General features: G+C 38.0%; 2 long non-coding RNA genes across 6 annotated transcripts in view; both read right to left on the reverse strand.

Moving 5' to 3' along the window:
- LOC147356952 (uncharacterized) overlaps positions 1-21,336 on the reverse strand; it is a 785,341-nt gene that overhangs the window by 361,426 nt on the left and 402,579 nt on the right. The window lies entirely within an intron of this gene.
- Positions 9,786-11,307, reverse strand: LOC147356953 (uncharacterized). Its single transcript, XR_015143848.1, has 2 exons — positions 11,152-11,307; positions 9,786-10,344 (listed from the first exon to the last, which is right to left on the reverse strand). It is a non-coding gene; the product is annotated as an uncharacterized LOC147356953 (long non-coding RNA).

Consider the following 21,336-nt stretch of genomic DNA (forward strand, 5'->3'; position numbering starts at 1 on the left):
GACAGTATGGAGATTCCTTAAAAACTAAGAATAAAACCACCATATGAACCAGCAATCCTGATGTTAGGAATATACCCTGAGGAAACCAAAACTGGAAAAGACACATATATCCCATTGTTCATTGCAGCCATATTTACAATAGCCCGAACATGGAAGCAACCTAGATGCCCATTGACAGATGAAAGGATAAAGAAACAGTGGTACATATACACAATGGAATATTACTCAGTCATAAAAATGAACACATTTGAGTCAGTTCTGATGAGGTGGATGAACCTAGAACCTATTATACAGAGTGAAGTAAGTCATAAAGAGAAAGATAAATATTGTATTCTAATGCATATAAACAGAATCTAGAAAAATGGTACTGAATAATTTATTTACAGGACAGTAATGGAGAAACAGACATGGAAAATAGACTTATGGACATGGGGAGAGAGGAGGAGAGGGTGAGATGTATGGAAAGAGTAACATGGAAATTTACATTACCATATGTAAAACAGATAACCAATGGGACTTTGCTCTATGGCTCAAGAAACTCAAACAGGAGCTTGGTATCAATCTAGAGGGGTGGGATGTGGTGGGCTATGGAAGGAGGTTCAAAAGAGAGGGGATATATATTGATTCATGTTGAGCTTTGATAGAAAACAACAAAATTCTGTAAAGCAATTATCTTTCAATAAAAAATTAAATTGAAAATAGTTGTATTATACAATTGATTACTTTTTCTTAGAATCTATAACTCTACAGTTGAAATTAATCTATTAGAGGTCTTTCAGTTCAGCCCCTCAGTCATGTTCAACTCTTTGTGACCCCATGGACTGCAGCATGCCAGGCCTCCTTGTCCACCACCAACTCCTGGAGTTTACTCAAACTCATGTCCATTGAGTCTGTGATGCCATTCAACCATCTCATCCAGTCGTCCCCTACTCCCACCTTCAATCTTTCCTAGCATCAGAATCTTTTCCAATGAGTCAGTTCTTTGCATCAGGTGGCCAAAGTATTGGAGTTTCAGCTTCAACATCAGTCCTTCCAATAAATATTCAGGACTGATTTCCTTTAGGATTGACGGATTGGATCTCCTTACAGTCCTTACACAAAGGGACTTGCGAGAGTCTTCTCCAACACCACAGTTCAAAAGCATCAATACTTTAGCACTCAGCTTTCTTTATAGTCCAACTCTCACATCCATACATGACCACTGGAAAAACCATAGCTTTGACTAGACGGACCTTTGTTGGCTAAGTAATGGCTCTATTTTTAATATGCTGTCTAGGTTGGTCACTCCAGTGTCCTTGCCTGGAGAATCCCAGGGACAGGGGAGACTGGTGGGCTGCCATCTATGGGGTCACACAGAGTCGGACACAACTGAAGTGACTTAGCAGCAGCAGCAGGTTGGTCACAACTTTTCCTTCAAGGAGTAAGTGTCTTTTAATTTAATGGCTGAAATCACCATCTGCAGTGATTTGGGAGCCTCCCAAAAATAAAGTCTCTCACTGTTTCCACTGTTTCCCCATCTATTTGCCATGAAGTGATAGGACCAGATGCCATGATCTTCGTTTTCTGAATGTTGAGTTTTAAACCAACTTTTTCACTTTTCTCTTTCACTTTCATCAAGAGACTTTTTAGTTCCTCTTAGCTTTCTGCCATAAAGGTGGTATCATCTGCATATCTGAGGTTATTGATATTTCTCCCGGCAATCTTGATTCCAGCTTGTGCTTCTTCCAGCCCAGCATTTCTCATGATGTACTACTCTGCATTGGAGAAGGCAATGGCACCCCACTCCAGTACTCTTGCCTGGAAAACCCCATGGACAGAGGAGCCTGGTAGGCTGCAGTCCATGAGGTCGCTAAGAGTCTGACATGACTGAGTGACTTCACTTTCACTTTTCACTTTCATGCATTGGAGAAGGAAATGGCAACCCACTCCAGTGTTTTTGCCTGGAGAATATCAGGGACAAGGGAGCCTGGTGGGCTGCCGTCTATAGGGTCAGACAGAGTCGGACACGACTGAAGTGAACTTAGCAGCAACTACTCTGCATATAAGTTAAATAAGCAGGGTGACAATATACAGCCTTGATGTATTTCTTCCCCAATTTGGAACCAGTCTGTTGCTCCATGTCCAGTTTTGTTACTTCTTGACCTACAAGCAGATTTCTCAGCAGGGAGGTCAGGTGGTCTGGTATTCCCATCTCTTGAAGAATCTGATCCACACAGTCAAAGGCTTTGGCATAATCAATAAAGCAGAAGTAGATGTTTTTCTGGAACTCTTGCTTTTGCGATGATCCAATGGATGTTGGCAATTTGATCTCTGGTTCCTCTGCCTTTTCTAAAACCAGCTTGAACATATGGAAGTTCATGGTTCATGTACTGCTGAAGTCTTGCTTGGAGAATTTTGAGCACTACTTTGCTAGTGTGTGAGATGCATGCAATTGTGTGGTAGTTTGAACATTCTTTGGCATTGCCTTTCCTTGGGATTGGAATGAAAACTGACCTTTTCCAGTCCTGTGGGCACTGCTTAGTCTTCCAAATTTTCTGGCATGTATAGAGGTCTATAACTAAATCCTTAATGTAAAATTTAGAAGACTCATTATACTGTTAAACATTATTCTCATATTAAAACCTGTCTAGTGTTTGACATTTTTAAATTGTAATAAACATTATGTAAATATTTACAACTTTCAAAAACAGAGTATATACTGTTTTATCTTAAATTCTGTGACCAGTAAAATATGCTGCAATGATCAAGTAATAATTTTATTACACAATGTCAACAATAGCATATAACATCCTGTCACCAATGAGAAAAAGTGATTTGTAAGGGTATAAGAATCTCATCATGAAGTACACTAAATGAGACTTGGTACCTGATTGTAACCACCACTGGATGTCATACTCACATGTTGACATTTTACTCTCAGGGCTACAGAGAATCTTGAAACTTAGTGAGCAGACATGAGATATGATCAGGACTATTCTTTAGGTTAATTATATTGGCCAAATTTTCAAGGGAGTCACTCTGGTAGGTCAAGATTGAAGCGAGGGCTTCCCTGCTGGCTCAGTGGTGAAAAATCTGCCTGCCAATGCAGGAGACATGGGTTCAATCCCTGATCCAGGAAGATCCCACATGCCCCAGTGCAACTTAGCCCATGGGCTGCAACTGTTGATCCTGTGTGTGCTCTGGAGCCCGGGAGCCACAAATACGGAGCCAATGTACTGCAACTACTGAAGCTCATGTGCCCTAGAGCCTGTGCTCTGCAGCTAGATAGTGGCCCCCGCTCGCCACAACTAGAAGAAAATCTCCATAGCAATGAAGACCCAACACAGTCAAAAATACATAAATATATTTTTTTAAAGAACTGAAGTTGGAAAGAATCATTAGGATGCTATTCAATGTATAAACAAAAGATATGAAGATCTGCTCTATACTAAATGTCTTATTGAAATAAAAAGAATCTCATTATTGCACTACCATGAACTGACAAATTTCCCCTCTCATTTGTAAAGTGCTTGCACATACAGGCAACATGACAAATATGACAACATTAGCTACAACTTTAATAATAATTCTTACACAGTGTTTTAATGCCTTTCATGTTAATTAATTTAACCCTCACCAACTCTACATAATTTTATCATAGTTCTCATTTTAAAGATGAGAAAATAAATGTAGAGTTAGATGAAGTTCAGTTCAGTTCAGTTGCTCAGTCATGTCCAACACTTTGCAACCCCATGGACTGCAGCATGCCAGTCCTCTCTGTCCATTGCCAACTCCCGAAGCTTACTCAAACTCATGTCCATTGAGTTGGTGATGCCATCCAACCATCTCATTCTCTGTCGTCTCCTTCTCCTCCCGCCTTCAATCTTTTCCAGCATCAGGGTCTTTTCAAATGAATCAGCTCTTCACAGCAGGTGGCCAAAGTATTGGAGTTTCAGCTTCAGCATCATTCCTTCCAATGAATATTCAGGACTGATTTCCTTTAGGATAGACTTGTTAGATCTCCTTGCAGTCCAAGGGACTCTCAAGAGTCTTCTTCAAGACCACATGTGGCATGCCCCAAATTTCACATGCCATTAGTGGCAGAACTGGTATGTAAACCCAGGCAATCTATTTTCAGAGACTGTCTAACCTCCACATCCCCAAGAGAAGGTTAATGGCCAAATGCCAAGGGAAGGTGGCTTCCTTCACCCAGAAGTAGTTGCAACTTCCAAAAGCCCCAAAGTCCCCAGGTCTTAGAGCTGAATTTCCCCACAATGGCTGTAAACAGTGGCTACTTAAGCTCAGACTCATCAATGCCCAAGCAATTGGCTTGTAAAACTGTTCCCATCCTGCCTAAAATAATGGGAGGACAGGGGAAAGAGAACAATTAGCACCCTTCCCTGGGAACACAGGGTGTCCATTTCCATGCTGGAGGACTTGGCAAAATGCCAAGACATCAGTACCTGTGCACCCACTGCCTTGTTTTTTCCTTCCTTTCTTCTTTTTCTTTTTTGACTGTGGTAAGAATATATGAGATGAGATCTGTTCAACAGCTGTTTAAGTGTATAATTCAGTGTTGTTAACTACAGGTACAGTACTGTACAACAGACTTGAGAACTTATGCATCTCACATAACTGAAGTGTTATAACCACTGAACACTCTCTGTGTCCTCTCATTACTCACATGTGAAATGCTAAGCCCCAGTGCCTAGGAGATGGGTGCTTAGAAGAGCATTAGGAGATGGGGCCTTGAGGAGGTGGCTGGGTCTTTAAGAGCCCTCATGTATAGGATTAGCGCCCTTAGGAAAACCACAGAGAGGATTTGCTGTCATGTGAGGACGTGGCAAGAAGACAGCCGCCATCCATGAGCCAAGTAAGTATGCCCTCATCAAATCTGCAGGCACCTTGGTCTTGAACTTACCAGCCTCCAAAAGTGTTTTTGCTGTTTATGAGCTACCCACTCCATGGTATTTCTGTTATATGGGCCCTAACAGACAAACACAAACACCACCTCATCATCTCCCCTGCTGCTTTTTTAGTCTGGGTGTTCCCAGCAGAAACAAAGGAGTGACTCTCACATTGCTCTGAGTCCTTAGCAAAGCTGTTCTCACCATTAGAGATTAGTTCATCAAACACTCTTGGGTGCAAAGGTAAAATGAGAAAAACATTACCTTGTTAAAACCATATCTGGCCATTCTTTCTAAGTTTTCTTCAGTCAGTAATTATTGTATTTTTTTCCTCAGCCATTAAATGTTCTGTTTCTTTGCCTCGGACTCAGCCCTTCTTCATGGATACTTGTTCCACAGCCAATGTTGTACACACCCCAGCTTTGATTCTGTCCATTGTTAGTAATTCTACCCCAATCTAAATCTAAAGCTCTAGATATATGACTCTCTGTGACCCCATGGACTATACAGTCCTTGGACTTCTCCAGACAGAATACTGGGGAGGATAGCTATTCCCTTCTCCAGGGAATCTTCCCAACCCAGGGATCAAACCCAGGTCTCCCACATTGCAGGTGGATTCTTTACCAGGTGAGCCACCAGGGAAATCCTTATATCTGTTAGATTGTACCATATAAGATCATTGATATTTTAACTTGTCCTACAAAATATCAACATTATATATGGTAAATGTTATATGACAAATCACTGCATGTTGTTACTTTGGACATCTCAAAATACTGAAAACTCACACTCATGCCAAAATTCCTAGTTTTCCTTCTCAAAACATCTTATCTTTCAGTGATTCATTTTTAATGAACATTAACCTTTATCCATCCAACTATGCAAACCAAAAACCTAAGTATTCTTCCAAGACTTCTATCTCAACATGCAGGTTCAAGCCATCAAAAACTCTCACCTATTTTATATCCTACAACTGTCATTCAAAATTCTCCATTCCTTGAAATATGTATTATCAATATCCTAGCACAGGTAAACTTCATTTTTTCTAGATTAAGAACAATAGCCTATTAGCCTAACTGACCTGACCCCAATCTTTCTCCCCATGGAATTCAGAGAGAGATTTCTACAATGCGAATTTAATCTTTTAACCACACAGCTCCCACTTCCAGCAGGGTTCTCTGTGTAGCCCACTTTGCCAGTCTCTCATCCTCCTCTATACTGGAGCGCCACTGTGCCTTCCTTCAGTTAACACATTTAAATCTTCCCATCTTCCGCAGGATCTTTGCAAATGCTGCTGTCTCTGTTTAGAACATAATCTCCTTAACTTCCTCTGTTTTCTTTTCATTGAGTTAACACCTGTTCATCTGTTAGGTCACATCCTAACTGCCCACCTCACTTCCTCCGAGTTTACCTCAGACAGCTTTGCTTACTGCTGTTACAGAACTATGTCACTCTCCCTAAGAGTATGTATATGAGAATACACTGAAATAGTCATTCAATCGTGAATTGTTTTTAGTTCATATCCTTTCTCACTAAGGTCCAAGAGCCATGGAAAAAAAAAAAAAAACCTAGGCTAATTTTTGGTTCCCATAGTGCCCCATGTGCTTAAGAATAAGGTTAGTGGCTGGTACAAAGTAGTTGTTCCACAGTATTTTTTTTGAAGGAGGAAATAACAAAAATACAAAAATAAGAACAAAGTTGACAGGCTTTTCTATACTTTAAAGTTCTACCCACAGCTCACTCAGACTGGCTTTAAACAGGACAATTCATAAAACAGATGACTGATTTATTTTCTAAAATTCTCAGGATATTATAACATCTAAAGGGCACGAGTTTAATTTTCATACGCTCAAAGATATACATTTTTTTGTTTTGTTTATGCTTTTGCTTTCCCTAACAATTCTCTCTCCAAACTCTAGCTATAAGAGGCCAAGTATGTTTCCCCTGTTAGGTTATAAGTCTTCTACTGCAGTAAATAAGACATTAAATTACTTTCTTTTTTATCACCAATCAGTTCAGTTCAGTTCAGTTGCTCAGTCGTGTCTGACTCTTTGCGACCCCATGGACTGCAGCATGCCAGGACTCCCTGTCCATCACCAACTCCCGCAGTTTACTCGAACTCATGTCCATTGAGTCGGTGACACCGTCCAACCATCCTATCCTCTGTTATCCCCTTCTCCTCCCACCCTCAATCTTTCCCAGAATCAGGGTCTTCAAATCAGTCAGCTCTTTGCATCAGGTGGCCAAAGTATTTATCACCAATATATTAAGCTAAATGAAAAGTATCAGACACATGACATCCATAATCCTATATGTGGTATCTTTAATATTAAGTTTAAATCCAGTTTAATTCCATTGAGATATTATATATTGAGTTAGCCAAAATGTGCGTTCATAACATCTTATGGAAAAACTCAAATATTTTGGCCAACCTAATGGCTCCAAAATCACTTCAGGTGATTGCAGCCATGAAATTAAAAGACACTTGCTCCTTGGAAGGAAAGTTATGACCAACCTAGATAGCATATTAAAAAGGAGAGACGTTACTTTGCCAAAAAAGGTCCTTCTAGTCAAGGCTATGGTTTTTCCAGTGGTCATGTATGGATGTGAGAGTTGGACTGTGAAGAAAGCTGAGCACAGAAGAATTGATGCTTTTGAACTGTGGTGTTGGAGAAGACTCTTGAGAGTCCCTTGGACTGCAAAGAGATCCAACCAGTCCATCCTAAAGAGATCAGTCCTGGGTGTTCTTTGGAAGGACTGATGCTGAGGCTGAAACTCCAATACTTTGGCCACCTCATGCAAAGAGTTGACTCATTGGGAAAGACTCTGATGCTGGGAGGGATTGGGGGCAGGAGGAGAAGGGGATGACAGAGGATGAGATGGTTGGATGGCATTAAAGACTTGATGGACATGAGTTTGAATGAACTCCGGAAGCTGTGATGGACAGGGAGGCCTGGCGTGCTGCAATTCATGGGGTCTCAAAGAGTCGGACACAACTGAGCGACTGAACTGAATAATATAGAATAAATAACTAAGACTATTAATACTGATTTTAATACATTATAATTATCACTGCTTCATACATTTATTTGTCCAAATCTGTTGTGACCCCATGAACTGTACCCCACCAGGCTCCTCTTGTCCATGGAATTCTCCAGGCAAGAATACTGGAGTGAGTAGCCATTTCCTTCTCCAGGGGATATTCCTGATCCAGGGATCAAACCCCAGTCTCCTCCACTCCAAGCAGATTCTTTACCATCTGAGCCACCAGGGAAGCCCGGCGCATACATTTTCATAAGTCTAAAGTATCAATATTTCCAGAGGAGATATAAAAGACTCATATGTTGGTTGTACTAAACCCACTAATGTATAGGAAGGGACTCTCTGAGAGGCAAGTTAAAGATATTTATAGCAGAGGAAAGGAAAGTAACCATTACATCACTTACTTTCTTTTCTCGCTAAAGCAGGATTGTTCCCCCTGGTATATATTCTAGTACTCTTTATTTCTGGTCCAGTTTCACATGATTTATGCAGTAAGGCTGGTGCAACTTCCCTAGATAGATAATTTCCTGCAGTTTAATATGTTTCTTTATTAGGATGCTTTTCTCTGGTGATCAGCCATTGTATATATTCATTAAATAATATGGTCATTATCTAAGAGTAAAATGTGCAACGTTCTAATTCATAATGTATAGGATTAAAAGTTATAAATTACTATTAGTAGTAAAAGTATTATCATTAGGAAATAATTTAAATGAATGCAATGGGCTTGAGTTTACATTAGTACTCTATACTATTTTACCTTCATAAATATATAGTTCTGGGAAAACATTAATATTATCACTCCAAAAATGACTGGATTTTCTTATAGAGTAAGGTTATGTAAGTTAAGTTGAATACCTCAAAGAAGAAGCAAAATGTTAGTGGATACAAATGAGTCAATAACATATGCTAAGGAAAAATCAGCTTAATTGAATATAGAGATATAATCCTTCATTTCATTTTATTAAAATAATAGTCCTTTCATGTTTCCTGACTAGTCAGTGTTCTTTTGAAATTTATTTGTTAACTGACTCCCTTGAACAGAACAGAATTAGAATTATGGATTTATGACACGGTGGTTAACCACAATCAAGGTATGACCACAAACCGGCAAGTTTTCCATTTACTGCACTGCATTTAAATATCAATCCAATAGAACATTGTGTGAAACACAAATAAGCATCTCTCTCTTGAGCAGAACATAAAGCTGATTATACAAAATGATTCTGGTCAGTAAAAGAGTGGAGTACTAGGTTAAGAAAGATGTTAGACAGCAGGAATACACGTGATTTATTATCAATGCAAGCACTTTCAGTAATGGGAAGTCTCACTACACAAGTGCTTTAGGGGCACTGCAATGTGATAAAAGCATATTAAGAATGCATATCCAAGCTGATGTAGAACCTCAGAGAAAATGGGATTTTTTTTTAACTGCACAACTTCTAATATAAAGTATATTGTGATACATATTATGTATCTGTGCCTTTTGTAAATATCTAAATATGTAAAATTATTGTATTCTCTTCATATAAAAATTCTATTTTATTTATCTTATATTAAGTCTCATATTAAGAGACATAATTTCTAAAACATTAGTTAATTTTACTAAGGCCTGTAGTATCAATAATTATAATTGCAATAGCTCTTTTTCATGGTTGGAAGACAGGTTCTGACAGTTTCTTAATCAACTTCGTAAACCTCTGCCACATACTTAGTAAGAAATTATCCTTTGAACTGTTTTATCCTAGGTCTGTGCTCCAAACTATAATTACTTTGATCAAAACTGTCCTTTAATTTGCAGCTGAATAGTAATTTTCATCTGGAGGGCCTATAGATAATACAACAGAAATGTGAATCTAAGTGTTCAGAAAATTTTATTAAAAAAATGAGTAAAAGAACAAGGTGTTCTTGTTTGAAGTAGGTAGTTGAGATTAACAACTTTGACCTCTCATCAAAATCTGACGAACAATTTCAAAATAGTATCAGTTCAGTTCAGTTCAGTCATTCAGTCATGTCTGACTCTTTGTGACCCCATGAATCGCAGCACGCCAGGCCTCCCAGTCCATCACCAACTCCCAGAGTTCACTCAAACTCATGTCCATCGAGTCAGTGATGCCATCCAGCCATCTCATCCTCTGTCGTCCCCTTCTTCTCCTGCCCCCAATATCTCCCAGCATCAGAGTCTTTTCCAATGAGTCAACTCTTTGCATGAGGTGGCCAAAGTATTGGAGTTTCAGCCTCAGCATCAGTCCTTCCAAAGAACACCCAGGACCGATCTCCTTTAGAATGGACTGGTTGAATCTCCTTGCAGTCCAAGGGACTGTCCAGAGTCTTCTCCAACACCACAGTTGAAAATCATCAATTCTTCTGTGCTCAGCTTTCTTCACAGTCCAACTCTCACATCCATACATGACCACTGGAAAAACCATAGCCTTAGTCAAGTAAAATTGCCAAGATGCTAAGCTTAATGCAAGCCTTTTAAATACATTTTTACCAAAGTTTCTGGGAAATAAACATTTCATAGTAAAAATCAAGAAAGCAAACTTCCAGTTTGGAAAACCAACTCAGTGAGGAATGTGCAGAGAAAAGAATGACAGGTCATCTCCAAGTGTAAGGCTCTCCAACTCCTTCAGTTACAGGTTATTCATGGATAGATTACCAAAGAAATTTTGTAGCTTTTTAGATACTAACTACTTAGTGACATTTCAAAACACATTGTTGTTGCTGTTCAGTCACTAAGTCATGTCCAACTCTTTGAGACTCTATGGACTTCAGCAAGCCAGGCTTCCCTGTCCTTCACTGTGTTCAGAGTTTGCTCAAATACATAACTATTGAGTCAGTGATGCTATCTAACCATCTAAACCTTTGCCACCCCTCTCTCCTTTTGCCTTTAATCTTTCCTAGCATCAGGGTATATTCCAATGAGTCTATTCCTCCACTCAGGTGGCCAAAGTATAACACTTCAGCTTCAGCATCAGTCCTTCCAATGAGCATTCAGGATTTATTTCTTTTAGGATTGACTAGTTTGATCTCTTTCAAACAGTATTCATAAACAAAATAATAATTTGTGGAGAGTCCCTGTCTTCACACATTTTACCTTTTAAGGGGTTGAATGTTACCCCAAACAACTTACTAGTGATGTTTTATCCTAAATGAGACACAAAATTAAATCCTGGGTGCTTTATCAAATGCTTTCACAAACATTACGTTGTTTGATTCTTACCACATTGTTCTGGAGTAGGTATTTTCAGAATTTAGCCAGTTTGTCAGCCAACGTGTATTTGCTGAACACTTATTCTTTGCCTGGTAATTCACTGGGTCTGGGGTATTCATTGATAAACAAAACAGATTCAGTCCCTGACTTCATGGAGTTTAAGGTCTATTGGAAAGATAAGTAAGAGAGAAATCATAATTGGTAATTAAATGATATCAAGTTTGTAAGTTGCTGCCAAAAAGAAGAAACACAGCAAAGAAAGGAAATAAAGCTCAACCATATTTCCTTATTTCCCCAAATGAATATATCCAAGAAAGTGTTGAACCAGAGCTAAAATGTAGAATACAGATTTAGTCTCCTATATATATAACATGACACCTAGAATCCCTGACACCATCTCCCAATGGCATGCCCACATACTAAAGCTGAAACTTCAACCAAACAGCAGATAAAGGGAAAATCACTCAGACACATTTTTCAGTGTCTTCCTACTACTGTCCCTATAACTGTACCACTTAGATAAAAAAGAATAAAACAAGTATATGCTGCTAATACATTATGATTTTACTTGGAAAAGAGTACCAATTTAATAACATATCTTGATGTATTCAAGAATTATGTAAAAGAAAAACTTTCCTGGGCCACAGACATTTAAATTTCAAGAAAACAAGTGCTATGCAATTTTTGCCTTTGTAGTTACTTTCAGTTCTTCAAAGAAGCATTTGATAATCTGTAGGCATTTCAATTCTTACAACTGAGTGAAGGAAAGAATAAATTAGAGTGCAATAAGGAAAAAAAATATATGATGAAAGATTGTATGCCAATTGAGAAGAAAGAAGAAAACGATTTGAGAAAAATGGTTATGCAAAACTCTGGGGACCTTCTTGGCCTTTTGGCTAAGATCAAGTGTAAATGGCAGAAAGTGAAAAAGAATTAAAGAGCCTCTTGATGAAGGTGAAAGAGAAGAATGAAAAAACTGGATTAAAACTCAATGTTTAAAAAACTAAGATCATGGCATCCAGACTGGGAAAAAATGGAAACAACAACAGACTTTATTTTCTTGGGCTCCAAAATCACTGTGGATGGTAACTGCAGCCATGAAATTAAAAGACACTTGCTTCTTGGAAGAAAAGCTATGACAAACCTAGACAGAGTATTAAAAAGCAGAGATGTCACTTTGCTCACAAAGGTCCATATTGTCAAAGCTATGGTTTTTCCAGTAGTTATGTATGAATGTGAGAGTTGCACCATAAAGAAGGCTGAGCACCGAAGAATTGATGCTTTCAAACTCTGATGCTGGAGAAGACTTTCCAGAGTCCCTTGGACAGCAAGGAGATCAAAACAGTCACTCCTAAAGGAGATCAACCCTGAATATTCATTGGAAGGACTGATGCTGAAGCTGAACCTCTAATACTTTGGTACCCAGGTGTAAAGAGTTGACTCAGTGGAAAAGACCCCGAGGCTGGGAAAGATTGAGGGCAGGAGGAGAAGGAGGTGACAGACAATGAGATGGTTGGATAGCATCACCAACTCAATGGACATGAGTTTGAGCAAGCTCCCGGAGATAGTGACGGACAGGGAAGGCTGGCATGCTACAGTCCACGGGTGTGCAAAGAATCTGGCACAACTGAGCAGTTGAACAAGTGTAAAATTCTGGTGACTCAATGTACTTTGATGTTGTTAAGGAGAAATATTTTGGTCTTTTCTTTATTCCATGTCAGAATAATCTGATATCTTAATATAGTCTTAAAATTGCTGCACGTTTAATCTATCTGCAGAGGCCATGTTACAACTAAATGGCAAGTAAGTTTAAACAGTCTGAGAGAGGCAGAATTTTGTTACAAGCAGGACTTTTTTACTCCAGTCACATCAAAGAGGAAAAGATAAAAATGAGGAGATGAAGAAATGAAGCATATGAAACCAATATATTTGAATAATTGAGGAGAATCTTTTAAGTTATACTTTACTAGGATTATTATTATTATTTATAATTAAAACCCATTAAGTGCCACTATTTATTACAATAGACAAGGCACTGCAAGAGCTCAAAGTGAATTTCATACTGATTCATACTGATGATTTGTGAAAATTACAGGACATTTTCTTTCCTAAAGGAGAGTGGTAAAATTTGCAGAAATGAAATACTGAGGAAATTTCTGAAAACATGATATGTTATTTGAAGAAAAATGAAAAGGACTCTGTTCAAAAAAAAAAAAATGAAACTGACAGTCTTAACAAATCTTAAGTCTGGTGAGCTATTCAATTTCCTACAAGATAGGATTTCACAAAGCTCTCACAAAGACTTCTTTACATGGGAATACTGAGTAATGTTAATACTAAAATTATTTCTGTGGGAGACAGAATTCAAAGAATGATTGCCAAAGACCCTTCCCCTTCCATCGTGTGTAGGTGGAATCTGTGAAGAATGATAGTATGTCCATGGTTATGTTATATTACATAGCAAAAGGGAGATAATCTGCATGGGCTCAATCTAATCACACAAGCACATAAATAGAAATTATCTCTGCCTGGTGGCAAAAGGAGAAGTTAGAGAAATCTGAAGCAACTGGAAGAATTTAACAGTTCCCTTTGGCCTTGAATTTTCAGGGGTCCACATATAAGAATCAGAAATGGGAAACAAGGACCTAATTCCCCACTGACAGCAACTGAAACAATGGGTTTCAGTCACATACCCATATGAACGTGGAATTTTCCAAGATAATTCAGCTCCAAATTTGAATCATACAAATAAGAGGTTTCTCCAGAGGTCTAGGAAATCTTATCTGGTATTAAATAAAAGTACTATAACATTTCAGTTAATTGTACTCTGGGAAGAAATGTTTAGAAGAATAAATAATGCCTACGTCTAATGTTCTTTACATATAGAATGTCTATTTGGGGCTTGCCTTGTGGCTCAGCTGGTAAAGAATCCACCTGCCAATGTAGGAGACCTGGGTTCGATCCCTGGGGTGGGAAGATCCCTTGGAGAAGGGAAAGGCTACCCACTTCAGTATTCTGGTCTGGAGAAGTCCATGGACTACAGTACATGGGGTCACAAAGAGTTGGACAAGACAGCAACTTTCACTTCACTTCAATCTGATATTTTACTGATCTCTCATTCTTTGTGTTTAAATGATAGACTCAGAAAATGAACACTCTAAGACAAGCAACAGGAATACTTATGTATATTTGTATTCCATCTTAGCATTTCTCAAGAACTCCACCCCAAATCCATTTTGCAGTTAAAGGGATATAATTAAATTAGCAAAACACTTATACAGACATTTCATTTATTACTGATACAGTCTTATGTAATAGGTTTTCAGTACTTTCATTTTGCAAAAGAAAACTGAAAAACACTGAAAACATAATTATTTTTATGAGTCACACATTAGAATATTGGAGAAATTAAATTAAGGCATAAAATATAACCACTACTCTGAAGTATAGCATAATTTAAAAGCTATCAAGTTGTTGGCAAGGTGGTCTAGCCATATGCTTCCACCTGCTAATCCTCCAACAACTGAAATGAGAAACATTGTCTTTCTCTAATTGAGTACTGTTTTTAAGTAAAATTTTTTTTTTTAAACCTGCTTTTTGATGGTGTCTTTAATATTTCTGGCTGGTTGGGCTTCCCTGGTGTTTCAAATAGTAAAGAATCCACCTGCAATGCTGAAGACCTGGATTTGATCCCTGATTTGGGAAGATGCCCTGGAGGAGGGCATGGCAATCCATTCCAGTATTCTTGCCTGGAAAACTCCCATGAACAGAGGAGCCTGGTGGGCTATAGTCCATGGGGTCGCAGATACTTGAACATGACTGAGCGACTAAGCACAGTATTATGAATAATTTACAAAGCCTTATATCCTACAATTGGTTGCATTGACAAAGAATATAATAGATGTGGTCATATGATTTAATTGTTAATATTTTATGGGTATGTATTAATATAATTGTGGTATTCTCATATTTTGGTATAAACGATATTACATGTGATTATATGTTTATATGTAACATATACTTAATTATTACTCAGTCGTTGAACTGTAAAACTAATTCCTAAACTTTATTCCATTTTTTCATTATTTCAAGGTGAGAAATAGTTAATATCTATAATACTTCCCTGATACCACACACTCAGACTCTAAAATTCTACTCTGGTCTTTGAAGTTTAATAAATGTGTGAACATATGGGCAAAATGGAAATAATAACAGTAATAACAGTACCTACTACAAATCCTTAGTTACATTGATTCAAAATGATGGTCCTAAAAAAGTGTTTGGCACATTATAAAAGTGTAATTAATATTAGTTTTACTCTGATTATTATATTGGTATGGGGGGGGTTCTTATAAATTCCATCTGTGCCTGTCTTGTCAAATATTTTTAGTTCATAATTTTTATACTTAGGTAAAATTTTTAAAACCATGTGACAAAATACAAGCTAATTTTATCAGAGTGCTATGGTTTTTCCAGTGGTCATGTATGGATGTGAGAGTTGGACTGTGAAGAAAGCTGAGTGCTGAAGAATTGATGCTTTTGAACTGTGGTGTTGGAGAAGACTCTTGAGAGTCCCTTGGAATGCAAGAAGATCCAACCAGTCCATTCTGAAGGAGATCAGCCCTGGGATTTCTTTGGAAGGAATGATGCTAAAGCTGAAACTCCAGTACTTTGGCCACCTCATGCGAAGAGTTGACTCATTGGAAAAGACTCTGATGCTGGGAGGGATTGGGGGCAGGAGGAGAAGGGGACGACAGAGGATGAGATGGCTGGATAGCATCACCGACTTGATGGACATGAGTCTGGGTGAATTCCGGGAGTTGGTAATGGACAGGGAGGCCTGGCGTGCTGTGATTCATGGGGTCGCAGAGTCGGACACGACTGAGCAACTGAACTGAATCACAAAAAAACAAACCACCAGTGTGCATGTAAACACACACACAGGCACATACACATTGCTTACAGAGATTTGTCTTTTTGCAACTGTGGGAACTTGAAAGCAGTTTATGTAATGCTGTTGTCTGTGAATCTGAAGCTGGAGGCTGAAGGCCACTGAGCGGGCCATTTTTAAAAGTATAGGTGGGTGTGAAGTAGGTGAGAACAGGGACAACATGGACTCCAGCAGTATGAGTTAGAACCTAAAATTAGGACAGATTGAAGCCTTTGTCAATTCTAGTGTTCCCTCTCCTTAATATATGTGTGTTTGTAAAAGAAAACAAATGCAAAAAAGCAAAAACAAAAACCAACGGGCACCTTTCATTAGCGAGTAAAAGACGCACTGTAGAGGAATGCAAGAAACTCCAAAACAGGGTGACCCAGCAGATAAGTAACAAGTTATGAGCCACAAAGTGACTACTGCTTCTCCTCTATCCCAGAATGTCACAAAAAATATTGTCCTAACTCACCAAACCAAGTCAAATTGACACATTTCAAAGCCATCACACTAGTAAAGAGTTAAGTGAAAATAAATAGGTAAAAACATAGTGATACGCTTTGCTGTACAGCAAAAACTAACACGACATTGTAAATAAAGTCCAACAAAAATTAATTTTAAAAAAGCAGTGATAAAACGATGACTCTATTTAATATGCATTTATCCAAATCCATAGAATGTACAACAGCAAGACTATGAACTGTGATTATGGTATATCAGTGTAAGTTCATTCTTGGCTAAAAATGTACCATTCTGGGGCACAGTGTTGATAAACGGGGAAGCTATGCCAGTACAAGGACAGGGAAGTATGAGAAACCTCTGTATCTCTCTATTGATTCCCTTTCCCAAAAGCTGAAAATCACATTGACTTACAGAATGTGGGTGAAGCAGAACGGATCGATTAGTTCTATGTATCACCCAGATCAGCTCATATGTGTTTGCTTGTTCCCCCCTCCCCGGCCCCACAGAAGTGAGATGAAATGGGAAAAGCAAAAGAATGTCAAATTTTCAGAGTACAATTTTGAGGCCCTTACGTTTCATATTTTTAAAGGTTATGTTAAAGTAATTCTATTACCATAAAATTCATGCACAGGCAGCAGTCTGACAAAGTTCTTTAAGAATCCCAACTAAAGATTTTATTGGATGCATAACATTGCAATAATGAGTATATTAAAATTTAATTTAAATCAGATAAGTTGAGTCAACAATTATGTCTTATTTTCCAAATCACATTTGTTTTTATCCTTAATATTATACTTTTATTATCATAAAATCTAAAGTATATATAACATGTGGAATACTATTGGTGTTTAATTTTGGAAATAAACTATTCTTGAGACTAAGCAATTAAAGAAAATTCTTCTCCCTTTCCTTGTAATTTCTAATAGAATCCTATTTAATCTGACTCAACAGATTGGCAAAAAGCATTAAGCAGACACATTCTTAAGAATATTCAGCACAAACCATGTTTTTTAACTGAGATAATTACTGCTGAGTATATCTATAGAATGGATAGCTTGAGGCTTTAGCGACTAAACTGACTCATATTCTTCTTTCCTTGTAATAACATTGTTATTTGATTCCTTCACTAATAACAAACAATAGTATTTATCTCTTGATGTGTTTATCTTCAAGATCAAACTTGCCGTTAGAAAACATATCCTGATATTATAAAAAAGATTATGATTACAGGAAATAGTCAAAGCTTAAAGTAGAAAGGACAAGCAGAGACTCTGCCATTTTTCCCCAGAGGGATTGAAAACTGCTTTTATCGAACATGAAATCATCTTACACATCAGACCATGCTGAAATTCACCACTGGTATGTGAATAAAGCTTTGGATTTACCTCACTAGAGCTTTAATTAATATAAGGACTGGGATACAAGAGAATTAGGAAGTAAAAGTCTCAAAGGCCGACATTAAATCATGAACTTGCTACTTGAAAATTTAAGAATTAGTTGCTTCAAGGATGATCTGTTAGGAAATGGTTTGGGTACTAGAGAAGAACCCCCATAAACCATCAGAATGAATTACTCCACTTTTTTTTTTTTTCCACTTCAAGTTCCTGTCATCATTAAAGCTGCTGCTGCTGCTGCTAAGTTGCCTCAGTCGTGTCCGACTCTGTGCGATCCCATAGACGGCAGCCCACCAGGCTCTCCCATCCCTGGGATTCTCCAGGCAAGAACACGGGAGTGGGTTGCCATTTCCTTCTCCAATGCATGAAAATGAAAAGTGAAAGTGAAGTTGCTCAGTCGTGCTGACTCTTAGCGACCCCAAGGACTGCAGCCTACCAGGCTCCTCCATCCATGGGATTTTTCCAGCCAAGAGTACTGGAGTGGGGTGCCATTACCTTCTCCGGTCATTAAAGCTAGCTAGTACAAAAGGAACCATCAAAGCAGTCAGTGTTCTTGAATTTTATAATTTGTAGTTTCCTAGTGACATTGGGTTTTACTTCTGTTACTTATAACGCATTGGTATGATTCTGAAACTAAGAAGTGTACTTTATAGAACACTTTTAGCACATGAAGATACTGCTTTAAAGGTATACTTTAATCCAGTGCAAACTAATTATCTATAATAAAATCAGTTTCTTTAATAGTGGAACCTAAATCTACTGAATTCCATCTATTACAACTGATACAAAGACCGACTTTGTGGGCAACAAGGATTTCCATAATTTTGTTTATGAGGAATTAGGATGGTTTTTATTTTTTTACCATGAAAATGCTTTTTTAATTCCTCATATCCCTAATATCTTCCCTGGTGGCTCAAATGGTAAAGCGTCTGCCTACAATGCGGGAGACCCGGGTTCGATCCCTGGGTTGGGAAGATCCTCTGGAGAAGTAAATGGCAACCCACTCTTGTACTCTTGCCTGGAAAATCCCATGGACAGAGGAGCGTGGTAGGCTACAGTCCACCAGGTCGCAAAGAGTCGAACACGACTGAGCGACTTCACTTTCACTTTCATCCCTAATAAAACATGTGCTTATTTAAATAATAGAATTATGCCTATAAGAAAAGCAGCCCATTTGGTTAATTCAAAAGTGTTTTTATATTGTTACGTTCATATAATTAATTGAACTATTGTTAATTCAAAGACAGTTGATACTTTTTCTTGGTTATGAGCTACTTGAAAACCAGGGAAGAGAAAGATGCCACAGTGGTTTCAGGGAAATACACAACATGCTTAAAGTAAACGAGGTAATTCTCAAAGGCAGAATTTTGAGGACAAAAAGAAAGTTTTAAAATAATAAATGTGGGTGGTATCTTTTACATGAAGCTTAAACTCATGCAAGAGACCATATATTGTTTATACAAATAATTCTAGTGACCTGGGGTTATAAATACAAAATTAGGAGAGAAGGAATGAAATGAATTTGGAGAAAAGTAATCGGAGGCTTCAGCATTATTTGATGATATATCTGTTTTTATTATATGCTATATAGTATCTTTTTCATATTTAGAATTTTTATAGTAAATTTTGTTGTTTTATAGGTGTCTGTAAAATTCCTCCAGCTGTACAGTTTAGGAAGGCACAATATCACCCTCACTTCTGACATTAACTTCAAGTTTGGAGTTCCCCAAACTACCCTCAGGTTTGATCTTTCACTAGCAGGACTCACAGAACTCACTGAGAGCTGTTATATTAAAAGTGGCCAGGGGAAGAAGGGCAAAAGGCAGAGTTTAGGGGAAGTTCTAAATGTGGAGCTTCTGCTATCCTTTTCCATGAAGCCATAGACAGCAGCACTCTGAGAGCATCAGTGTGTGACAACATGCTGGAGTCTTGACAACCAGGGAAGTCCACTTGAGTCTTGGTACCCAGATTCCTAATCAGGGCTCTATCACAGAGGCATAACTGGATGCTCAACTGACATATCTGTCAGCTCCTCAGGAGATGTAACTGATACCACATACCCCAATGACCCCCCATGGGTCACATTGTTACTATCTGGATGGCCCAAGGTCCCAGGCAAACAAAACTACTCCTACCAAATATAACATTCAAGGGATACAGAGATTATCTTCAGAAGAACAAGGCGAACACTAGACCCCTCTGTGGTGAAGGTTAAATTACTTACTACACAACATCTTACACACAAAAATAAATGCATAAATTATCTAGGAGGTAGAATATTTAAGAACTTAACTGTCTGTCATATTTTAAAGGATAATTAACATATTTTCTTTCATAATAAAGAAAAAAGCCCCTTTAACATTAATTTGAAAAGGTATGTGCACCCTAATGTTCATAGCAGCACTATTTACAATAATCAAGATATGAAAGCAACCTAAGAGCCTAAGTACCCATCAACAGATGAATAGGTAAAGATGATATGGTATAAATACACACAGGCACACTCAGCCATAAAAAGTAACTAAATTCTGCCATTTGCAACACCATGTATGACTCAGAGAGCATCGTGCTTAGTGAAATAAGTCAGAAAGAGAAAGACAAATGCTCTATCTTATCACTCATAGGTGGAATGTAAAAAATAAAGCAAATTAAAGTATAGAACCACAACGAAAGATCCCTTAAAAAAGAGAATCTTACATAATTATGACATCTCTCATTGGTTGATCATTGTTGAGAAACATTGTTCTGAGGGTTTTTGGCCCAGTGGTAAATAAACAAAAACATCACTTTAAAAATCTTATTTATTTATTTATTTATTTTACTTTACAATATTGTATTGGTTTTGCCATACATCAACATGAATCCGCCACGGGTGTACACGTGTTCCCAATCCTGAACCCCCCTCCCACCTCCCTCCCCATACCATCCCTCTGGGTCATCCCAGTGCACCAGCTCCAAGCATCCTGTATCCTGCATCGAACCTGGACTGGCGACCCGCCTCTTATATGATCTACAAGCAACACTTCTAGAATTAACTCTTTTAACAGTCACTTCATGATTTAGATAAGGACTTTACCTTTATAGATGAATATATCTATTTGAGAGGAAACAAAAATTGGATTTGAGAAACCATGCATAACCATCACTTTTTTTAAATCAATCATATTATCACTGAATAATTTTAATCAGGTGCTTCAAAGGAGAGGAGCTGTTTCCCCATCTGATTTTTGCCTCCTCTTATTTTTCTAACTCCTCTCCCCCTCTTTCTGTTTCTAATCACATACATTATTCTTTGTGGCATAGAAGGTCACATCTCAAGGACTGATGTGTTGCTCCATTCAAAAGAGATCCAATTCTCAGTTAGAAAATGCATCCATTGATCCATTTGTCTTCTGCACCAAAGAA

The sequence above is a fragment of the Bos grunniens genome, chromosome 16 (assembly GCF_055505025.1).
Source record: "Bos grunniens cultivar Pamir isolate PY7600 chromosome 16, Bosgru_T2T1.0, whole genome shotgun sequence".
Taxonomy (NCBI): domain Eukaryota; kingdom Metazoa; phylum Chordata; class Mammalia; order Artiodactyla; family Bovidae; genus Bos; species Bos grunniens.